The sequence below is a fragment of the Nymphaea colorata genome, chromosome 10 (assembly GCF_008831285.2).
Source record: "Nymphaea colorata isolate Beijing-Zhang1983 chromosome 10, ASM883128v2, whole genome shotgun sequence".
Classification (NCBI taxonomy): domain Eukaryota; kingdom Viridiplantae; phylum Streptophyta; class Magnoliopsida; order Nymphaeales; family Nymphaeaceae; genus Nymphaea; species Nymphaea colorata.
Window position 1 is genome coordinate 10,711,780 of NC_045147.1, and position 16,459 is coordinate 10,728,238.

Consider the following 16,459-nt stretch of genomic DNA (forward strand, 5'->3'; position numbering starts at 1 on the left):
CGCCTAGGGCACCGCCCATGGGTGCCGGGTCCATATCTGGACCCGGTTCCCTATTACGTGATATTCTAACACTCCTCCTCAAGCTTGGCATACATGTCAAACATGCCAAGCTTGCTAACATTCTTTTCAAATTGTGATGTACATAAGGCTTTAGTTAGCACATCTGCAATTTGATCTTCAGACTTCATATAAGGAAGAATCAACTCCTTTGAATCTATACGCTCCCGTATGAAGTGACGATCTATCTCCACATGTTTGTCATGCAGGACAGGATTATTTGCCAGGTTAATTGTCACAATATATCTTCATCTTCTCTTCCACTTCAATTCCAATATCTGCAAGAAGAATCTTCAGCCATAACATTTCTGTAACCCCCATAGCAACAACCTTGTATTCAGCCTCAGCACTGGACCTAGAGCAGACTTCCTGTCTTTTACTTCTCCATACCACCAGGTTTCCTCCCAGAAAGATGCAGTACCCTGTAGTAGACCTTCTAGTATCTGTGCACCCTGCCCAATCGGCGTCAGAGTATCCTTCAATATTAACACAAAGAAGTCATTTACCTGCGTCATTCTTCAGGTACCCCAACACTCTTTCTGCACTCTTCTAGTGACAATCAGTAGGAGCATGCATAAATTGACTCAACACATTTACAGCATAAGTAATATCAGGGTGAGTAAGAGTAAGATAAATAAGCTTACCAACCAGCCTCTGATACCGTCCTTTTCCTTCCTCATCCAGGATGTTACCAGTTTTGATACTTATCTTTGTACCGGACTCCATGGGAGTTAGAAAGGGCCTGCATCCCAGTTTACCTGTTTCTTTCAGAAGATCCAGAGTATACTTCCTTTGGCTCATAACAAGTCTCTCTGATCTAGCAATCTCTATTCTCAGAAAGTACCTTAATTTTCCTAGATCTTTAAGGTCAAATTCAACAGCTAACCTCTCCTTCATCTTCATTTTCTCTTCTTCGTCGTCACATGTGACAATCATATCATCAACATATACAAGAAGAATCACCAGGCCATTTCTCTGCTTAATGAATAAGGTATGATCACCCTGTTTGTACCCATTAGTCTTCATTACCACCCTCAGTCTTTCAAACCATGCTCTGGGGGTCTGCTTCAGTCCATACAGGGCCTTCTTGAGATGACAACATTTTCTGTTGAGCATATCCAGGAGGCATGCTCATATAGACCTCTTCCTCTAGATGGCCGTTCAAGAAGGCGTTCTTGACATCAAGCTGGTTCATGCCCCACTTCTTTTGCACTGCAAGTGCGATGACCCTCACAGTCTTCAGTTTTGCAATAGGAGCAAAGGTTTCAAGATAATCAATTCCATATTTTTGGCTGAACTCCTTTGCAACCAGGCGAACTTCATACCGTTCCACAGTACCATCAGGTTTATACTTCACATTAAACACCCACTTAGAACCGACTAAGTGAGTCCCCTCGGGAATATCAACCACTTCCCACGTGTTGTTCTTTGCCAAGGCATCCATCTCCTCTGTCATGGCCTGTAGCCATTTAAGATCCTCTCTAGCATCTTCCACACACCTGGGAATCACAGACATAGACAAAGAAGTAATAAAGCATTTCGCATATGAGACAAATCTCTGAATAGGGTGAGAAGTACATGACCTGGTCCCCTTGCGCAAGGCTATGAAAAGCTCTTCATTCATTGGACTTGGTTCATTCGGGGAACTCACAGGATTGGGATTGGTTACATCAACATCCTCAACCACATCTTTCTTCTTTCTGGTGTACACTTGGCCAAATAAATGATCACGGGCTGTGGGCTGATCATCCACAGGGCCCCCTTCCATATGACTGTCTCTATCATCTCGAACTGTATCTTCCACATTGTAACTAGCCTTGTAATCCAAGAAGTCCATAAACTGAATAAGCTGATTTGAAGAATACTCTTTCACAATGTTCCCTATACACTCCCCCTGAAGAGGATTCACAGGAAAATACGCCCCATGTTCATGAAAGGTAACATCCCGGGAGACATAGATTTTGGAAGTAGTAGGATCAAGACATTTATATCCCTTCTGAGTTAAGGAATACCCCAAGAAGACAGCTTTGACAGACCGAGGGTCAAGTTTCTTGATGGTTGGACTATGGTTATGAACAAAGCAAATACACCCAAACACCCGAGGAGTAAGAGGCTAGGGGTTATGAGTGGGCATGAGCACAGAATAAGGAGTACGACCATTCAACACACGAGTAGGCATACGGTTAATAAGGTGGGCACTGGTGAGAATGGCATCACCCCAGTAGCGCTTAGGAACGTGCCTGTGGAACATAATAGCACGGGTGACATCTAATAAATGGCGATTTTTCCGTTCGGCCACGCCATTCTGTGGAGGAGTGTAGCTACAGGACGTCTCATGAACAATAGCCTTGCTCCTCATGAGTCATCCAGGGATTGGGAAACATACTCTCTACCATTATCAGTGCGCAAAGTTGAACAGACGTCTGAAATTGATTCTCAACAAATGCAACAAAATTTTTGACAATGACTGTGACTTCACTACGTTCTTTCAACAGGTACACGAACGTACACCGGGAGTAGTCATCAATAAGAGTCATAAAGTAATGAAAACCACGACAGGTGGGTACTCTCGAAGGACCCTAAACATCAGAGTGAACCAAAGCAAACTGACACACTTCACAAGTGAAGGAGTCCATGGAAACAGAAGTAAAAAAACTAGGGAACAACTTCTTAATCAACTAGAATGAGAGATGTCCAAGATGCTCGTGCCATCGCATAATGGTAGACCTATCCTCCACGCCCGACAACTGTCCACTAGTGGCTTAAATGAGAGCAGAAGCAATCTGTAGAGACCATCAATAACCGAACCAATCCCAATCTTCTTCCCCGTCACCAAGTCCTGCAGGAAATAATGATCAGCATAAAAGATTAGATTGCAATTGAGTTCTTTTGTAATACTGTTGACAGATAACAAATTCACATGGATATTGGGAACATGAAGAGCATTATGAAGACGATATTTATTTAACAAGGACAAACTCCCTTTTCCAGCCACAGAACGCGTTGCTGCCCTGAAGACAATTTGTACTCTTGAAACATCTTAGGGTCCTCTGTCGTATGATGCGTAACTCCACTGTCAACAATCCAATCACCAAGTGAGGGATTACCTTGATCGCTTGTGGCAACAAGAGCTTGGGCTAACTGAGCACCCTCAGACGTGGAGGCATTCTCATGAGTAGTAGAAAGCCGGCTGATATAAGCTTGCAGTTCCTTGATTTGGTCAGAGGAAAGCTTTGATTTTTCAACACTGGAAGAGCTACCATGACTAGAGTCGGGCACAGGAGGACCTCGCCGACCAGAAGGGGGACGACCACGGGTGAGCCTCTTCTCAGGGTGAATATCCCAATAGAAATCAACAGAATGCCCCAACTTGTTACAATGACTACAACGCCGAATAGGACGCTGCCCAGTCCCTGGAGCACGGCTAACAAAAGCTGAGGGTGAACTCCCATGACTAGAGTCGACATGCATCACCTGACGGCGTTGTTCCTCAGATTCCACCAAAGCATACACCTCCTCAATCATACACCTCCTCAATCCCAGGAGTCTCGTCACAGTTGAGGATTTGACTCCTAATGGATTCAAATCCATCCTCGCAAGAACAATCCACATGTCATATGAGGTTGACTTTCGCAAAATAAGGCTGAATATCAGTAGAAACAGAACTAATAATCCACACCTTAACTTGACTATCCTCCAACGCCCAAGTCGCCCAGCTAGGATCGGTTTTACTAGGCGCGGGTTTCTCCCCAGTGATGTAGGGCAAACGACCACGACTCGTGATTCCAATTTCCAGCGCAGCAGACCAAGAGAGATAGTTGTCTTTGTTCAGCCGAATAGAGGTGACTTGAACAGGCACATTCTCGCTCCTTGTTGCCCGTGCCAAAGGCAACATCGATCTTGGGAGTCATCTCTGCGGCCATCACGAGCACCAAAGACAAACAATATCCACTAGAAAACACAAGAGGGAATACTGCGTAAGAGAGGCAGTGACGGCTCAAGAGCAGCAACGACGGCGCAAGAGGCGACGGTGCACAGGAGACGACGGCGGCGTAAGAGGCGACAAAGCAAAGGGCGACGACGGCGGAAAAGACAACACCGGCGGCAGCGGCGGAAACGACGGCAACGACACAAGACCGGCAGAAACACGCAACTGAAGAAGAAACGAAGAAGCAACACAAGATATACGTGAAAAATCTCAAGAAGAGGTAAAAAACCACAGAGAAGCTCTAACCTAGGGGCAAAACCGCAACCCTAGGAGAGAGAGTCTATTATCACTTAATCAACACATTACAATTCTTGATCAAAAAATAAGAGGGAGAGGAAACCCGCCTAGGGCACCGAGCCATCCTCAGTTCCCGCGCCCATGGGTGTCGGGTCCATATCCGGACCTGGTTCCCTATTAAGTGATATTCTAACAGTACCGTACGAGTATTAGAATTCATTTCACATCAATATCGTCAAACCTCTAGAAGGCATATCTTTCAATTTCCAAAATGTGAACATAAAAGAATCATCCTCGACATCTTAGGTAATCAAAAAGAAGAATCAAAAAGAAGAGCAGATATTGACCCCAAAATTGCACATCCTCGAAAGATTGTCACATTCAATTCCTGCGAGTTCAGTATCTTTCAGGCACCTTTTGCTTTTCTTTTCTTTTCTTTAGTTTCTTTTGTTTTTCTGATTTTTTTTTTCCTTTGATTTTTTCTTTTTTTCAGGCATACCTTCACCTTTGAGAGTATATCACCACCTCAAAGGCTACTACGAAGCTCCACCGCTTTGCTAAAGCTGGTTATGTATAGCTTTATCACGTGTCCAACCCGCTTCACCTTACGGGTTTTCGACGAGCTATAAGTCATTATCTTCACGAAATAGACATAAATCAACTATATGCCTATCCGGTACTTTGATTACATTACTGACTCAGAGGAACTACTACACAAGCCCCGAGCCCATCTCTCAACTCTCATTTTCTTACCAGAACATTGTGGCTTCTTAGTCATGCTAAATCCTTGCAAATGTTTGAACACTAGAGTCAATAGCATTTCCTAGTCTGGACTTTCTCAACTTCATAGGAATTTTCCTTAATGTTCATATCCATAATTTTTTCAACTTGCCTCTTCCATTGGTTGACAACAAAAACTTGAAATTTTCTCATACTCCGGAGGATACTAAGAGTAAAGCAAAGACATATCATTGTGAGAGAAATCATCTTTAATTTGCAAAAGTTCTTGACATCAAAGGAGACACAGACTGTTAAGATCAGTAGGCAACTGCCTTCAGCTACCAATGTCCCTTTTAGCTATAGACAAGGCTTCCTCTTATCGGGAGATACATGAAAATCATCTTCAATAATACAAGGCAAATCACAATGTTTTAATCACAATGTTTTAGAGTCAAGTGGTTGACAAGAAGAACGAGAACACCAGAAAATTTTCATAGCCAAATCTGAAGATAAATAAAGAAAGTAGTTTACCACGCCTGCATAGAGCTTCTTATTGGTGCACATGACAAAGATCCATTTGGCACGAGGGTGACCTTGACCTATTGCTGTGTCAAGGAGCTCTCCACTTTTCACATGTATGATTTTTCCATTCCTGGGTGAATATTCATAGAGCTCCCTCTCTTGCTGAAATAGCACACAAATAGAGATTGTATATGTAAGCGATTTAAAAAACATAATAACTAAAAAATAAATAGCAAACTGCATGTTCCAAATATCAGTAGCAGCCTAGCAGGAAACTCTGTAATAAGCACAGTAGCATCACCCATTGACAGAAATGCAAAGCCATAGAAGTAAACTTCTCTAAAACTCCAGAAGAATGTGACCGTACTATCAGCAAGCATTTATTAATTTGACATTAAAAAAAATGATGACAGGCCTACAGAATCATGAGGTTGATTCGTTACAGCCAAAGAGCTCATGATTTAATCTCTACAGTAAGGAATCTCATTCAATTATGAAGCCTCACCCTTCAAGAATATCTACTCAAGAACTTAAAAACCACCTCAGACCAGAAAAACATATAGCCTCATTTCTCCCTTCCTTTTTAAACATATCCTAGACCACACAGTTTTTTAATAATCAAATTTTAACCATATTTTACTAATGTTTCAATCCTTCCTGGAAAAGTCAACTTGCACGTAGGAGAGAACTCTCCAAAGCACGTAGGAGAGAACTCTCCAAAGCACTTTAACATGTTAACAGCGATTAGTATATGAACATAATCTTAACTATTCATAGATATTGCAGGAGTAAAAAGTTAAGGGTCATCGCTGGGGTAGTGTGATGACAATGGGGTCTACTCACAACATAAATCATAACTTACCATGGCATGCAGCAAAGCTAAAGGAGATATGCTGCATCTGCAGATGCATGCAAACATGCTGCACACAAAAGACAAGGTTTTTTCCTTGTTCTGTATCATTCTGTAAACCACCAGAAACAATCTACTGTTGTCCCATCCCCTGGGCCCTGAACACCACTTCTCCTCCAACATTATAGATGAAAAAGAAAGAAATGGCGCCCAGAGCTAAGTTGACAAGATGTAGATCCACATGTATCTATTTTGAAGTAAATCATTATAAGCAAGAAAAGGTTCAAGATGAAGCAGCAATCAAGAAGAGTTCTTTCAGATGCTCAATAAGGCGGTTCTCTAGTGCGTGAGCAATACATAGCATAAAAACAATAACTAAGATTGAATTTGAAGTCACTGTTTAGTAAACCAATTTTAAAATCAAGATTCCAATGAAACCGTTTTCAGGCAGCCAGTGGGTAGGGTTGATGAGTTGCTGCATCATCTCGGCTAATTTTCAGCTACTACCCAAAAGGACCAACAAAGGACGAAAAAGTCGCAACAAAAGCACCAAAAAAACCAGACCTTAGATGCCTTTCCGCTAAGGGCTTCCGGCTTGCTGTAATTGAAGAAGGAGATCGTGCGGTGGTTTAGGCGGACGAAATCGATGGCCTGCCACCTGCAAATTTGAACATCTTGTTTAAAATGTCCGAATTGAAAGAGAAGGGAAGCATGAGGAAAGAGAACAACCATAGCACTTCGGCCTGCAAATTTGAACATCTTGTTTAAAATGTCCGAATTGAAAGAGAAGGGAAGCATGAGGAAAGAGAACAACCATAGCACTTCGGCGACGACAGCGGAGTCAGCAAGCTCACGTCTGGTCCTGTAACTCCAAGCTGACGTCTGGTCCTATAACTCCTGTAGACCTTCTCGACCTTCAATGCTGCAGCGTCCATGGGCCTCCCTTCCGCATTCATTGGAGCGGATGACGGGCAGCTGAGGTTGGAAGGCAGCGAGAAGTTTCAGGCGGAAATAGGCTGGAAGATGGCATGAAAAGTAGTTGACCTGTGTAGACTTGTCAACTAAAGTATAATTATAACATTTATAATTTTCTTTTTTACCAAAACAACTACGTTATGAAAAGTAGTTGCATTGCAGAAATGCGTACCTCTTGCTTTACAAAGGAAGGAAAACTTAACCTTGTCTAACTTAACCTTGTCTAAGAAGTGTGTTGATATATTTTAGTTGGTTGAAATCTTTTATCAAAAGACCTGCAAGGTCTGTGGGTGGGTGCATATATAGAAAAACATTTGGATGGGCTAGCTTCTATACTTTTGCAAACTAAGAAGTTGTTGGTTGCACCCCTTTTGAGTTTGATGGAAAACAGACTTGTCCTTTACATATAACCTTTCCTTTTGTTGAGATTAACCACCAGTGCATCCCACTACTTCTTGTGTGATGCGTGAAGGGAACTTTGGGTGTTTAGTTTAGTAAGGTCGCTCTATGGAAAGCAATGGAGTTTGGGTGTTTTGAGAGTAAACTTTATAGTCATAAGCAACAATTCTGCAATTGAGTTTGTGCTTCTAAGCTCCATTGCCTTTGTTGAGTTCCTTTTTCCGCGAGAGAGATCAACCTTACTAAACAAAACACCCAAAGTTCCCTTCACTCATCACACAAGAAGTAGCGGGACGCACAGATTAATCCCAACAAAAGGAAAGGTTATATGTAAAGGACAAGCCTGTTTTCCATCAAACTCAAAAGAGGTGCAACCGACAACTTCTTAGTTTGCAAAAGTATAGAAGCTAGCCCATCCGAATATGTTTATAACCCACAGGTCTTTTTTATTTCAACCGTCTTTTTTATTTCAACCAAAACCAGGTTTTTTTTATTTCAACCAAAACCACGTTCAACCGGCGGTCTGCCATTGAACGGGCCCATCCAAGGACTTTTGTCGGTTTCGACTCAGGCAACAAGAAAAGGAGGGCAGGCAGCTTCAACCACAGGGCGCGAACTCACACAGTCGCACTCTCTTTCTATTATATAAATAACTCTTTCTATTATATAAATAACGTGGATTCCTCCAGCTCTCATGAGAGGAATCCTTCTCACACACGTGTGTGTGTGTGTGTGTATATATATATATATATATATATATATATATATATATATATATATATATAATTTACAATTTCTCCAATCAAGTTTGGTTTGAAAATCTTTTATATATATAAAATTTACAGATTTTCCTAATCTAAGTTTAGATTGAAAATCTTCAGTCCTCAGCACACCGGGTACAATGTACATGTACAATCATTTTCTCTTTTTGACTAGTGTACAAAAAAGGCAAGTCTAAAACAAATTTAATAGCTCTTTTTGACTAGTGTACAAAAAAGGCAAGTGTAAAACAAATTTAATAGCCCATGCTTGAGAAAATTGGAATCTATGAGGAAGAGAGTTACACTACTCAATTCAGGCACAGAAGCTGGAAACTACCTAGTTTTCCACAACTCAGACCCATGCATCAACTGAAGAACCGCTAGCGTCTGCCATTGAACCGGTCCATCCATGCCAAGGACTTCTGTCGGTTATGGCTCAAACCGCCGGAAGATTCAAGCACATGGAATCTCACCCACACACTCGCACTCTCTCCCTCTCTCTTTCTATTATATTATTGAAGTAACATAAACGACGAAGGTGGCAATGGGTGATTCAGACAAGTTCCCTAACCATAATTATGAATGCGGATTGGTTGGGCTGTAGATGAGGTGGGACTGCATGAATTTAATCATGGTATTTGGTGAACTTTTATCCCTTTCCCCTAGGTACTCAATGTTTTTTAAGAGTGACTAATACAAAAAGAAAGAAACTATCCCTCACCAATGGTGCAACCGTTCCTTACACATATGGACAAGTACCTAAACAACAAAACTGACTTCTTGTTAGGTTAAACTGACCTGACCTTCCCATCAGTGTGTATCGTATGAGAGAGAGAGTGTTCCATCCAGTGCACCAGCAGATCCAATTTCTACCTCTATCTTTGTTGTCCTCTTGTTTACCATTCATCCAATGCACCGTTGTCCCCTTGATTTCTAGAGAATAAGACCCAAAAAAAGGTCATTACCACACATGCATGTTGTTGGATATAATACAGAATGGCTTGAAACCTTATTTGGAATTCATTGTTTTACAATACATTTAAAAATTCAACAATATAGGTGGATGCGAAATGAAAGAAAAAACTTGAGTATACTAGTTTAAACTGAAACCTCTAGCAGGATAAAATAAAAATTGAACCATGATTGTTCAAGACACCTACCAGGCAGAACATTGTCATGTGAATTCTGAAAAAAATCCTTGTTGTAATAATGGTAATCGTGGGCCTATAGCCTTGTTCAAGAAAATCACATGCCTGCAAAAACATTTCATTAGCAAATTACAGTATATCTCGACATACGCACTTGTGATAATACAAATTGTAAAAGTAAGAAACATTTGTTGCTACTTGGCTGCTTACAACTGAATCCATAAAAATCTGCAAACTACGAATGCAACATCAGTATTTTTCATAACGAAATTGGAAAGAAGAAACTGAAATTGGAGATGGTATGTGTGTGCTGAGGCTCAAAGATAGCCCTTTCCCTTGCACAACAGTTACATTGCAAATCTTGTCCATCTTGCAAAATGCTCAACTCTGTCCCCATACCCACCTCAGTGCTCAGATTCAAAGTGTTACAGGCCCAATCATTACCACCATTTATTTGTTTTTTGATGCCCAACATATTGGTAAGTTTAACTGTTGGTTGCATATTCCTACCATCCCTCTAGGTATTCAAAATGCTTTCCTCAAGGCGAGGTGCAAGAAGTTCAACACAATTTTGTGGAGAGAGAGGGTGGTCTGGCAAGGTGTTTGGATATGTACTGGCAGTTGAATAGTTCATATACATCATGTCATGTGCCCTGGAAGTGCCGAATCGAGGAAGCGATTCTGACTACCATCCTTAAGACATAAGGTAGACATAACATCACTTTGACTACTAGAACAAGAGAAATATGTAGCACCGACCATCTTCTCTAAAGAAAAGGCATTATTTCATGGTCAGCCAATCAAGAACACTTCCTAAGGATGCTGTCAACCAACTCTACAGCCTCCTCTAGTTGACCTTCTAGTTCATGATCCTGGCCTTACCTGTAGAAACAAACATCTGGATAAGAACATCAAAAAATTCAAGACCAATAACAAATCCAAAAATAAGCTTTCCACGACATTCTGAAATAAGTGTTAATTGTGTCATTTTCATGCCTAAAAAACTGACATTCTGACATAATTTTGGACCAACCTCGGCCAACCTTCTCCAACAATGTTAGAAAAACATCTCAGTTTTGGGAAGGGGAAGAACTGAATTAAAAGCAATAACCTCAATCGATGGGGAACAGGTCCACCAGCCAGCCTTAAATGAGTGAAGCATCATAAACAAAATCAATGAGAAAAAATTCAATAATATCATAATTTTTCCCCAATGTAGGATATTGTCCCGATTTATGGATAAACAAACACATACTAGTCAAACTCAACAAACAAGACACGAGAAGAAACTGAATACTAATGAAGGGCCCAGTCGTCAAAGCAAAGGCATGGGCGGGTAGTTGGTGACGATGAAGAACAACTCCACACCATTTTGCAAAACCATGTATTGCAAGTCAAGACAAATATTAGATGAAGCCAGGAACAAAACTCATGCAACCTCAAAGGATAAACTCTTCAAAAATGTCACAGTTCAAAAAATTGACTGGTTCTTTTGAAAACAGATAAGAGATCTTCCATGATAGCCTCAACCCTAAGTCTTAGTTATGTCATTGAAAAATATGTTGAAGACATTTCAACAGGTTGAAGACACTCGGTCAAGATGGAATAATAGGTCAGGTTTCTAAATGTTCTGCCTCACCTACAACAGAGGAAAAGATGGACAATTTGTCACATTCAACATAACTGGACTAGGTTTGAGGAGCTTCATTTATTCCATGAGGTTTGTTAATGAAATAGCAAACACCTTTCAAGACTAAAGGGGATTGGTTAATGCCTAGAAAACCTCGAAACATAACAAGAGATGTCAAGTTTTTACTTTGAAATAATTCAAATCATCAATTAAAGACATAAGCATGAGTGCTTGTGTTGTGCACATAATACGTCATTCATTTACCCATAGTACCGTACGAGCATTAGAATTCATTTCACATCAATGTCGTCAAACCTCTAGAAGGCGTATCTTTGAATTTCCAAAATGTGAACATAAAAGAATCATCCTCGACATCTAAGGTAATCAAAAAGAGGAGCAGATATTGACCCCAAAATTGCACATCCACGAAAGATTGTCACATTCAATTCCTGCGAGTTCAGCCCTCATATCTTTCATCTCTTGGCAGACACCTTCTGCTTTTTTTTTTCTTTATTTTCTTTTGTTTTTCTTTCTTTTGCATTCAGCTTTTTGACTTCTGATTTTTTTTTTTCAGACCGACCTTCACCTTTGAGGGAATACCTCACCACCTCAAAGGCTACTACGAAGCTCCACCGCTTTGGTGGTTATGTGTAGCTTTAACACGTGTCCAACCCGCTTCACCTTACGGGTTTTCGACGAGCTAAAGGTTCGTAAGTCATTATCTTCGCGAAATAGACATAAATCAACTATATGCCTATCCGGTACTCTTGATTACTGACTGAGAGGAACTACTACACAAGCCCCGAGCCCATCTCTCAACTCTCATTTTGCTACCTGCCAAGATCTTACAGAACATTGTGGCTTCTCTCTTAGTATATTTCATGCTAAATCCTTGCAAATGTTTGAACACTAGAGTCAATAGCATTTTCTAGTCTTGACTTTCTCAGCTTCATAGGAATTTTCCTTAATGTTCATATCCATAATTTTTTCAATTTGCCTCTTCCATTGGTTGACAACAAAAACTTGAAATTTTCTCATACTCGAGAGGATACTAAGAGTAAAGCAAAGACATATCATTGTGAGAGAAAGCATCTTTAAAATGTTTTTAAAAACAATTAAAAAAAATTTTTTTTGCAAAAGTACTTGACATCAAATGGTATATCACCAGGAGGCATGAACTCTAGTCCCTAAAGAGAGGGGTGAATGCAAAACAAGATGGGTAGACTGGGTAGAAAAATGAACTTAACCAACTCTCCCATAAAAGTAGGATATTCTACATAAAAAATTGGTCTAAGGGTGACAAGTTCGCATAAATGTTAGGTCATTGATCGAAAGCTTTGCAAGAAGTTTAGGTTAAGCTCTTCTTTGTCCTTGAACGAAGCCCAGGATAAACCAGTCGTATGTAGCAACTTTTGTAAAATCATTAGGGAAATGATAATGACAACTATGGGATTGGACATTGTTAGACTCTGACTATAAGGTTGTCTGTAAAAAGCAAAAGTAAAAAAAAAGTGTCCGGATGTAGAACAGAGGCAGACTTTTTGAGTTCTGACAGGTTCACAAATCTGGTTTAAAAAGACATTGTATTGTAAAGAGCTGATACCAAAACTAAGGATTCTTTTGACTCTACAGAAGTAGAGGATTTTACAAAACCAAAATACAAAATTTTTTGAACAATTTTGGTATTTGTGTTGTATTTCTTTTTATTCTGCCCAGTTTCTATACAAAGTATAACAGAATAAAAGTTCTCAAAAACAATTTTTCCTAATTAAACTATTAAAGAACAGTAAAAATCACAAAAAGTTCACAAAACTATAATCACATGCAAGAAGATCAAAACGGAAAATGCTTGCAACCAAGATGAACGTACAACACTTAGCACACAGGGCAAGAATAATACAAATAAAAAGAAGAACAAATGTAAAATACATTAGCAAAGAAATCAAACTATGTTATTCTATAGAATTTATAGAAAACATATTTCTTCTTCAAAGAACAAAGCAACGCGCTTCTTGTAGTGGACCATGAACCTTCATCATATTCCCAAAGGTTACAATGACAATTAATTGGGGCTGCATTAAGGGGAAACATTTTTTGACAATAAGACTGTCTTAGACAAGCGCAGTCCATCAATTAAGAAGGAAAGGAAGAAGAAAACGAATGAAAATGCATACCAAACAACGACTGCTAAAGCCAGTCTACAACAATGGGCTGCCTAATTCAGCCTTCCCTTTCTCACGACAAATTTGACCAGCCATCAACAAAAATAGGTCACAAGTCATAACTGCAAATACAAGAAAAACAGAATTATACGAAAGATCTAAACAATACAATATTTGGAACTATGAAAGAATAGGAGAAGAAACTATACACAGTTTGAAGCAAAAGCCAATAATGCCATGAATGCTCGGAAGTGCAATGTATAGGCCCAAATATAACTAAACCGATAAAAGCATTTAGCAACCAACAAAGAAAAACGACAACGCATGAATGTTCGATATTCATATAACATCCATGTTGTAAGCAGTCCATTGCAAACTAATGATCCAATTAAACACATTTTCAAACATAAAGTATATCTAAAACGACCCTCCCTATGTTAAAAAGGCAAAGAAGACGACTAGGGCTGCGATTTGTGGAAAGGCAGACAGGAAACACAGGCGTTTGGAAATAAAACGCGATAGAGGCAAGCCTGCGGCTTACCTCGATAGAGATGCGGAAGAGGAGCTGATGCAGACGTGCGCTACGAGAATGAGCAGCTGCATGCAGAGAGCTTCTGCGAGGGGAAGACAGCCCTTCTCCACGAGCATTCGAGCAAGGACAAAAAAAGGAAATTATGCCCCAACGGGCAGAAACTTTGTCCGGGCTCTTGGATTTTAGAATAGAAGATGGAAAGAGGTGGTTCGGGCTCGATAAACCCTCCCCTTACCAAACATTCAACATCGACCCAAATATTAAGTAGTATTTCAAAAACACTCTTTAATTTTAAAAATTTCATAAACTGCCTTTTTGAAAAACTTACGAGCGTAACAGAGAGACTCACCGTCGAGGTCGGTGGTGTTCGAGCAAGCTATAACGAACGAAAAATAAGAAAAAGGAGAATCTTCTGATATCAGGGGGTTGGAAAGAGCTTTTGGATTGGCGTAAGGATAAAAATACCCTCGTACAGAATAAGAATAAAAATTGCCCCGAACCCTATGTGTTAAAAGTTAACACTTAACACAATCTTAGTAGGGCAATACTTAGCTTCGGTCCTGTCAAAGAATTTTCTCTATTTAATTATTTCAAACTTGTTTCTGGTTTATCATTTGATTCATTCAGACAAAAAATGTCGATGGTTGACATCAATTTCTACTTCACCAAGCCATACTTAATTAGATCTTCTTAAGCACATATGCTTGTGGGTTTAGATGGAGACTCAGGGAACTCATTTCCTTTTAAGCTCGTAAAATTCAACAAGCTTGCTAAAGTTCTTCGTATGCATACATAATACATAATGGTTTAGATTAAAGAAGCCAAAAAAATGAGCTTTTCTTTCTTTCTTTGTTTCTTAATCTTACAGGAATCATTGTGGCTTTGAATGGGGATCATGCTGGAAAGAGATAAAGAGAGAGAGATAGAGAGAGGTTCCTTAGTGCTTTCCTTTTTTCTTCTCAATATATAATAAAAAAGGTTGGCAGCCCAGCCCTCTTTCCGGCCAGCAAAGTTTGGTTCTAAAAGGAGCCGTTGGGGCTATCCTAGCCAATCAAGCTGGAAAAATACAAAAAAATAAAATATAAAAATACATACTATCCCTATACACACATATATATAGTAAATACATATTCACAAAACGTCACTGCTGCGGTCGTTACAGGTGCTTCATGAATAACATTAAAAAAGAACTCCCAAAGTATCATCAAAACAGTGAAAATATCAAAAGAAAAAAAAAATCAATTCTGAAGTACCAACGGCAACAAAACGAACAAAAATGCCATATGTTTGATGGCCTGGAAATCTGGCATTGGAAATATATTTCCTGGAAAAAATGAATGGAAAAAATCTTTTTGATTCCCATTTTGATGTGTGTGTGATGACTGAGAAATATATTTCCAAAAATATATTTCTGAGTTTGATGATAAAGAAATATATTTCCAGATTTTCAGAAAATTAATTCTTAGTTCGATAATAAGGAAATATTTTTCTAGAATTACAAGAGAGGAACATGAAACCACGTACACAAGCATTTGAACCAAGTTCAACATGATCTAACAAGAAAAACTATACAGGGCACGCTGATTAAGAAATATACATGCACCTTGGGCATAAGATAGCCTAAACCCTCCAAAGCACTTCTTAACACCGACAAGACCCAGCGATGATCATCAATCACATATCTCGGTGATGCCCTCCATTTCACCTGATTCTTTCTTCTTCTTCTTCTTCCCCTCAAAATGTCTCGGAGATCTTCTCAATTGGTGCAAGAGGAAGATAGCTAAAGAAGGGATAGTGCTTTGCGGTCCTGTGAACAACAGTCCTATTGTACTTCTCAGACCAGTGAGCTGTGGTGGGGACCACAACCTCTGCAAGATGGGAAAACAATGGCAGTGAGTAGAGGGCATGGTATACGTTCACCATGTACTCCATGGCAGCTGGCTCGTACTCTGTGTAGAAGCTCTTGATGGGGCTTGGATACAAAGGATTTTGCTACCGGAGGCACCTTCTGAGCTGCTCCGTAGGCTTCAGAGGAGACTTGTTTCACAGGAGGAGGGATGAAGAGGTTCAACTTTGTCACAGTTTCATCCACCTAAAGTTAAGATGGAGATTGTTGGAAGAGAAGATTTTGATATTATATCACGATTGTCAAAGTTTGAAACATGAAACCATGCGAACAAACAGAATATAGTAAGAAGACAATCCTATCAGGCAGCAGAATCAGGAGAACAGTTCCAGAAAGCTGCATCCCCAACACAGGCTCGCCATTTCTTTCCAGGATATTACCTTGCGTACTTGAAAAATGAATCAAATATGGTTCATCTAAAGAAGGGAAAAGATTTCTTGCCTTCTAACAGATACAAGCATTCCTATAAGCTATCTAGTTTCAGTGCATCTGTTCAATCTCAGACACCACTAACTACTACGTAAAACCAGACGATCAACCAACATTTTTTTAAATGGATAGCGGACAAGTAG

General features: G+C 39.9%; 1 protein-coding gene across 25 annotated transcripts in view; it reads right to left on the reverse strand.

Annotated features, from left to right (window-relative positions):
* Positions 1-15,712, reverse strand: part of LOC116263208 (1-Cys peroxiredoxin) — a 37,783-nt gene extending 22,071 nt beyond the window's left edge. For 7 of the 25 annotated variants that reach the window (XR_007574419.1, XM_031642857.2, XM_031642855.2 and 4 more), the window contains exons 1-7: positions 15,585-15,712; positions 13,462-13,571; positions 9,670-10,539; positions 9,308-9,442; positions 7,189-7,349; positions 6,939-7,032; positions 5,534-5,686 (exon numbers count right to left, since the gene is read on the reverse strand). The gene's annotated coding sequence lies outside the window, so the exon portion shown is untranslated. The other 18 variants (XM_050080012.1, XM_050080006.1, XR_007574421.1 and 15 more) reach the window with 17 other exon arrangements.
* Positions 15,713-16,459: the final 747 nt, after the last annotated feature.